An 8,346-nucleotide genomic window follows, 5' to 3' on the forward strand; every position below is an offset into this window, starting at 1 on the left:
TCATGGTCATTCACTCCACGTGGGTACTCAATGCTGCCTGGCGAAATATAACTCGACATTCACTGTCCTGATTTTCTTAGATGGCTCTCTCGTTTTCTCTTCTTTCCATTCTAACTCCCAATGTGTCTTCTCTCATTCACACTTTCAGCTGGTGACCTCGTTTCCTACTTTACTGACAGACTAGGAGCAGCTGGGAGAGGACGTCCACATTCTGTCGCCACCGGATCTGCCCAGGCCGTGGCATCTGTCTCTGCATGTGCTGCCTTCTTGCCTGTGAGGAGATGCTCGAGCCCCGCTCTTAGACAAGGCTGACATCTTCACTGGGGAGCCCGAGCTCACCCTCTTGTGTCCTCAGAACATGTCTCCAGCACTTCTCTCCTTCCTTTCTGGCACAATCACCATCCCCCGCTCTGTCAGACCTTTCAGTCGGTTAACATGCTACTGTTCCTCTCTACCTCAAAAAAGTCCACACTTGACTTTCTTTCCAGTATCTGTTTCCTTCTTATTCTCTGCAGCAAAATGTTTCAAGTTATCTACATGCTATCTTCAAATTCCCACCTTTCCTTGTTTTTTCTCTTGACTACTTTAGTCGGGCTTTTCCCTCACTGCTCCATCGCAAATGCTCTGCAAAGATTACTGGTGACCTCCATATTTAGTGGTCACTTTACGGCCTTCATCTTGCTTCACTGATCAGACCTTGTAACAGAGTTGACCCTCCCTCCTTTTGGAAGACTCCTTTCAATTGTCTTCTGGAGACCGCATTTTCCTGGTTTCCTCCTAATTCATTGGGAAGCCCTTCTGCTGACTTCACTGCTGAAGCTTCCATGGACCACCTCTATGGTCTGTGTGTACTAACTCTTATGATGATTTCATTGAGTATTATGACTTTAACTACTCTACATATGCTTATGATTCAAGAATTTTATTTTGGAACTTCCAGAGCTGGCCATGAGGAAGTAACAGTGTCCAGGGCTGTCTTTGCACTGCAACAACTACAGGATACAACAAATTATACGAAACAACAATTTTCCAGCATTGGACAACAGACAGCACAGGACTGTGATCCTTCAAATAAGGAAAACAAAATGAACCTTGTGATCAGCGTGCCTTTCTACCTGGGGATGATTTTCAGACCATGTCACAGGAAGGGTGAATCCGAACAAAGCCCAGTAGTTCTGTTGAACTGAAATGAGAGATAGAGTTTGAAGAGGCCATGGGAGCTAGGATTTGTGGGGAAGAATAGTTGGAAGGAAGGAGCTAAGCAGAGAGAGGTCCAGAAATCTATATGGAAGTATGCTAGAGTCTGCATCTGAATGCAAGCATACATACATGTGCAGACGTGAAATTCCTTCAGGCTCAGTGAAGAGCAACCTCTCGGAAAAGATCAAGTCCAAAGTGATATAAGCTGAGCAATTCCCAGAGTTCATACCAGTTGGGAATTCTATGAGTTCCCATCAGCTAGAGTAGAGAGACCTTGTTGAATACGTAGGGCAACTAATAAAAACTCCCAAAGAGTCATGCCTTAGCAGGGGAGCTAAACTATCCCTAGAGGAAATGCTACTGGGAACTTGTCTTTACATAAAACCTTGCCTTGAATAGGTCAAATAGATTTTCAAATAACATCCTGCCAGTTAGTTGTGTGTGTGTTTTAATTTTCTTTATGGAAAACTGGACAAAAAATAGAAAGGTCTATAACTGCAATAAACTGACCCCATGTGGCCAAAAAAAAAAAGTCAAAAAAATCCCACCAAAAACCTAAACCAAACCAAAACAAAACCATGCAGCCATTCAGCCATAACAAAGCTATACATTCTTTGATGAATTACAACAAAACCCAGCACAAAGTGACATAAAATTTACAGTGACTTGTAGCCACCAAAAAATGACTAGACATGAAAAGAAGCCAGAAAATATAACCCATTACCAGGAGATGAATCAGGCAATAGCAATTACAGAGATGCTAAAAATAGTGAGCATGAGCATTAAACTATTGTAAATATGTTCATTATGTTCAAGGACGGAACGACAAATATGACCATCATGAAGAGACAGATGGAAGATATAAAAAAAGACCTAAATCAAACTTCTAGAGATAAAAAAAAAATACAATTTCTGTAATGAAAATCTCACTAAGTGCAATAAATAGCAGATTGGATACTAGAGATGAAAAGACTGACGATGAAGACTTAGGAATCCAAAATGAGGCACACAGAGAAAAGAAGGATGAAAAACAGAGCATTGGTGACCTATGGGATAAAATCAAATTTGCCAAAGGGGAAATGAAGGCAGAAAATATATATGATGAGTGAATGGCTCCAATTTCCCCAAATTATTTCAAAACTATAAACACACAGAAAAAAAGACGAAGGTCAAATGAAGAGTGTTTTTCAGACAAGCAAAAGCTAAAGCAATTTGTCCCTTACAGAGAAACGCCTGAAGAAATAATAAAGGAGGTTTTATAGACAGAGGCAAATGAAGCTAGATGGACATTCCGATCTGCCCAGAGAAGAAAGGAAAAGCACAAGAAATAGTAAATAGAGGGATAAATACAAAACCCTTTTTTTCATTTTTTTCCTCCTCAGAAGAAAATTGATTATTTAAAGCAAAAGTAATAACAATGTATTGTGAGATTTGGAATATGTGCAGAAGTAAATCGCATGACACCAGAAGCCCAGCTGATGGGACAGGAGGTATAAATCAAAGTATTTTGTGATGAGGTTCTTAATGTCAAAGGTGAAGTGGTGTAAAATTATTTGAAGTCTGACTAGGATAAGTAAAAACTGCATTCTACAAACCCGGGAGTAACCAAGGCCACACAATGTATAGCTAAGAAGCCAGTAATGGGCATTAAATGGAATACTAAAAATTACTCAATTATTTCTTTTTTTGCCCAAATGAGTGGGAATTTAATATGAATATATGCACCTTGCCAGAGGTGTTTATGTTTCCTACCACACATATCTCCGCAATTCCATATTCCTCACAAAGTCAGTATAATTGTAAAAAAATCACCTGTGGTTCTGAATGCCCATTCACACTTGACCTCAGCAATGTATCAGATGTTGGACCCTGTTTATCGGTGACAGGCAGAAAAGCATGTGCTGTTCCTCAGTCCCAAGTGGAAGAGTTGGTGATAAAGTCATAGCAGAAGGATTCACATCCACAGTTTCTGATAAAGGACTTTTTTTTTTTTTTTTTTTTTTTCCCTTTATGGAATCTTGCTCACTCAAAGTATGATCTTCTACACTGGAATCTAAAGTTTTATCTGCACCTCAGCAAAACTTAACATCTTCTTCAACACTATTGTGTCTACTGTGTCCTACATTTTCTCTTGTATTTATAGTTATTTATTTAGATTTCTTGTCTCTTATACCGGGTTGTAAGCTCTTCGAGAACCAGGACCATGTCTTGCTTAACCCACAGTCCTTCCAGTTATGAGTACCTTGTAGGTATTTAATAAATAGTTGTTGAATTAATGACTCACTGTAGTTTTCAGATGTTTCTAACTTAATCCTTATGATATGATATTTATGTTTACTATCGTCCTTACACATCGAAGAAGCCTAGTGTTGTTTCTAATCATGACAGAATAAAATAGGAAGCACAGTGAAACTTTTTCAAGGATTCATTTTAAGCAATAGACTTAAAATTTAGTAGTCTGGCTTTACATTTTTATATATTATAACAATTGGAGACTACCTGTCTCCCTTTTTCCTCTTACACATTTCCGGACTCTGGTGTTCATGATAACCTTTTTCTTCATAATAATTACAGTAGAAGCTGTGCTATCCAGACTCTGGTATGGGCAACAGGACATAGCTTGCTTATATATTCCTTCATTATTGAAATTGTTCATAAGTCAGGTTTTTAAAGGAGGAAATATTTCAAGTAGTTTTTATCAGAAGATCAATATGAAAAGAAATCCAGAGTGCACTTTTCTGCAAATTATAAAGCTACGATCCTCTATGTGTATATCTTATTTTTTGTGAAATACACATATAATTGAAACAGAATGCACATCTCAACATTTTAAGGAGGAACATCAGTATGACAGCACCCAATTTTGAAAAACACGAGCATTTAACAGAGTGGACTTTCGTTTTGTGCTTCTTTAAATTTTTAATATCTGTATAAGACTTTCCACATAATTGGCAGATAAGTGGTCTTTCTCTGGTATGTTTTTGAGAATGAGTAACAAGAGAACTAGAGACAACAAATGCCTTTCCACGGGTATCACACACACAAGGCTTTTGTCCAGTGTGCCTGCAGATGTGATAGGTCAGTGTGCTGGTTTGGGAACATCTCTGTCCAGAACTATCACAGACATAGGGCTTCTCTCCATGAATGCCTCCTTGCATGAATCTTGAGATTGCTACAAGCTACAAACTGTGAATTGCACACATTACCTCTGTAGGGTTTTCCTTCAGTGTAATGCATGCGACTGTGGAAGACTAGCTGGCATTTCTGAGGAAATTCTTTATTACATAATTCACAATTGTATGACTTCTCACCTGTGTGAGTTCTTGCATACGTTTTCAGCTGGTTACACTGGGTAAGCACCTCTCTACACAAGTGGCAGACAAGAGATGTGACTCCTTTATGTATTCTCATGTGCCTTCTCAAGCTGCTGGCTTCTGAAAACACTTCCCACACATTTCACATTGGCTTGGCCTTGGAATACCTCTGATCCAGCTCCTCCCCAGAGGTCTCCAGCTCAAAAGGACTCTTGACACTGCCTGTATTAGACGTAGAGTGTTCTCTCAGAGCACAGTTTGGCTGTGATTTTCCACATTTCCATTTCACTGTAACAGTTGCACAGTATCTTGCTCTGGAAAAGTACATTCACAACTGATGTCAACTTGAGTTCTGAATTATTATTTCTTTGTTGAACTTGTTCTACTATGGGTGTGAAAAACTTATTGGCATCTAGGAATAACTCAACAGACACATTCTCTAAAAAGTCACTGGGATATTTTGCTGTTTTAATCTGCCCTGTTTTCTGGGAGTTGAAAGCCTTCTTTTTAGTTTGAGATGACTTCTTTGTTAAAGACCCTTGTTTAGGATTTGCCTGAAATAAATCTGAAGATACTTCTGATTTCTCCTGATTGTTATAATCTTGTAGAATAAGAAGACAAGTCTATTGATTCAATTCAGTGTTTCTAGTAATACTAGATATCACTGCAAAAGACGGATTAGCAATGAAAGCATCCATCCATAAGATTTAAAGTTCCTGCATTTATAAACTCCAACAGTTTCTGAAATCCATCAGCCGTCACCTGATTCTGATCAAGACAGTTTTGTTCTCAGAAGTGCTTCTATAGATCGCACCAAAATACTAAATGAGGCGAGCACATTCCTATGAGTTTGAAACCAGAATTCCCCAATCACTATGGTGCAGTCACAGAGAAAACCTGCTTCCTGTAGCTTGTCCAGTCTCTCTAAAAGGTGCTCACAGTGGTGTGAATACTGCATTTTGATATCAGAATGGAATTTTACCCTTTATCAGTAGCAACCCAAATGTGGTTACAGTTTCTTCACTCTCTCTCCCCATCTTGGGAGCTTGTCATGCACTGTGCCAGCCCCTGTCTCCTTCCTCGATGGTGGGTGGCATCACTCCAGCTCTGTCATCTGTGGCAACACAGGAGGCTCTGCCACCATGGAGGTCCGGCACCAGCCAGGGCTGGAGGGGCTGGCCCACACACAGCCCACTCCTCAGCATGCCAGGGGCCCTGGCAACTGCGGGCATCATGGGTAGGAGTCCTGAGGGCTCTGCACAGCACTCCACCTGTCTTCCTCATTCTGAGCATTTTGGTTGGCCAACAGTCAGTACGTAGTGCTCAGCTGGGTTCTGGACTGAGGCCCCAATTATTTCAAAAGAAACCAGTCAAGAAGGGGAAAAGAACAAAAAATGGATGTGACAAATAGAAAAGAAGCAGTAAAATGGTAAATGTAATCCCAACCATATCAATAATTACATTAAATGTAAGTGAACTAAACACTGGATTAAAAGTCAGAGACTGTTAGACTGGATGAAGAATCAAGACCCAACTATATGGTGTCTACAATAAAACCCTAATTTCAATGCGAAGAAACAGATAGCTTAAAAATAACAGGATAGTAAAAGTGACACCAATCTTCAGTGGCTACATTGATGTCAGACAAAGTAGACTTCAAAATTAGGAATATTACCCTGGTTAAAGTGTGATATTTTATAAATGGCAAAGGGGGTGAATTCATTTAAGAGATATAATAATTTTAAATTTGATATACCTGAGAATAAGAGTGTATCAAATACACCTTCAAAATATGTAAAGAAAAACTGGCAGGAATGAAAAGCCAAGTAAACAAGTCACAAAAAACTGGACCTCATTGACATTTCTGGAACATTTCACCTAGCAACAGCAGAATACACATTTTTTCCCCAAATGAACATGGAACATTCAGCACGAAAGGCCACATAATGGGCCATAATGCAAGCCTCAATAAATTTAAAAGTATTGAAACATTACAGAATATGTTCTGTGACTATATCCCAACAGAATTCAATTAGCAACCAATAACAAAATATTGTGAAAGTTATTAAACATTTGAAAATCAAACAAAAGACTTTATAATAACCCAAGGGTCAAAGAAGAAATCACCAGGGGAAATTGAAAGTATTTTGAACTGAATCTCAATATTAACACATCAAAATTTACAGTGTGCACCGAGGAGTCTGGCTCCAGGCCAAAGTCCAGTGTGTACTGTCTCAGTATAATTGACCATAGGTACTTATAGGTTTTGCCCAGCAGTCCTCCTAGGAAGAAGCTACCCTCTCTAATACTAGACCTGGTGCAGAGACAGTGCACTGCAGATTTCTGTAGGGAGCTGCAGTCCATGCTCATGCACTGATCTGAATTCTTGGTCCAGGCGCCTCCATCTGGAGTCCTCCTTACTGGGGCCTTGGCTAAGGCACTTTTCTCTGCTGCATTAGTCTGTTTCTGTTGCTTATAACAACATACTTAAAACTGGGTGATTTATAAAGAAAATGAAATTTATTGCTTACAGTTTCTGAGGCTGAGAAGTCCAAAGTCCCTCTGGTGGTGGTGACGGTGACCCAGGGGTCTCACATTGCAAGATGATGTAAGCAGAGAGAGCAGAAAGGCAGACTCTCCTCTTCTTTTAAAGTCCTCAGAACCACACCCCCAACCACCATTTTTAATCCAGTCACTACTGCACGGTCCTGCAATCCAATCACCTCTTCAAGGCTCCTCCTTTCAATCACCATAATAGGATTTCTCACCCTCTTAACAGTCACAGTGGGGGCTAAGTTTCTAATACATAAAACTTGGGGACACAATTTAAGCTTCAGTCAGTTTTGGGGGACATAGTTCAATCCACTACATCTCCTTTGACTCGTGTTTTTCCACTCCTAGTCCTCCCCGCTTTTCTCTGTCCTGCGCTGACCCAAGTTCACAAGGGGCAGGGACTTTTTGCTCAGGGCTCCTTGGCAGTGAGATCACCTTCCTCCTCCCCCTCCCACCTGTCTGCACTGCATCCACCTGACCATGACCTGTGCCATTTGTGGAGAAGAGAATGAACACTAGGGAGCAGTGCCTCTTTTGACCTTTTGCTTGCACTGTCACAGTACGTGAATAAAGGCTTGATTGTTATTTTTACTTTGGCTTGTTTTCCTAATTGACTACCTTGACAACTGATTACTCAATAGCAGTTAAGCAGTACTTAGAAGGAAATTTATAGCATTACATATTTATATTGGAAAAGAAGAAAGGTTTGTAATCAATGATGTAAATTCCACCTGAAAAAGCTAAAACTTAAAAATATCTATAAGGAAAATATAGTAGAAAATCTTCCTGACCTTATTCAATCAGTTTGTCAAGTTTCTCCCTCTACCTCACTCCTGCTGGGGGTTTCATTAAAATTGTATTTAATTTTTACATAAATTTAGGAGTATAATTGATACTTTAAAAATGTTAACTATCTTATTTATTAATGTGATGTTATCTTCATTTATTAAGGTCTTTTAAAATGTCCACTGAGAGTGTTTGAAGGAGACTTCTGATTAAGATGGCAGAACAGACGGTCCCCAGTGTCATCCTCTCCCACAATCAACCAATTTACAACTATTAAAAAGCAACAACAGCCAAGCTGGGGCCGCTAGAGCTCAGGGGAAGAGGAGGAGAGACTTACGGAGTGTGTGAAGGCAGGAGAAGCCACGATGAGAGAAAGAAAGGACTGCTCTGACTGTTTCAAGTCCTGGCCACTTCAAGTCCGGCCCTGGTGAGTGCACAGTGCAAGAACTGGCAAAAGCTGCTGCTGTGACCTTCATATGAAGCTGCTTGGTGG

At 39.9% G+C, this 8,346-nt stretch overlaps 1 pseudogene; it reads right to left on the bottom strand.

The window, feature by feature from the left end:
- Positions 1-2,988: 2,988 nt before the first annotated feature.
- On the bottom strand, positions 2,989-5,472 carry LOC134389549 (myoneurin-like; annotated as a pseudogene).
- Positions 5,473-8,346: the final 2,874 nt, after the last annotated feature.

This window comes from Cynocephalus volans, chromosome 10 (assembly GCF_027409185.1).
Source record: "Cynocephalus volans isolate mCynVol1 chromosome 10, mCynVol1.pri, whole genome shotgun sequence".
Classification (NCBI taxonomy): Eukaryota; Metazoa; Chordata; class Mammalia; order Dermoptera; family Cynocephalidae; genus Cynocephalus; species Cynocephalus volans.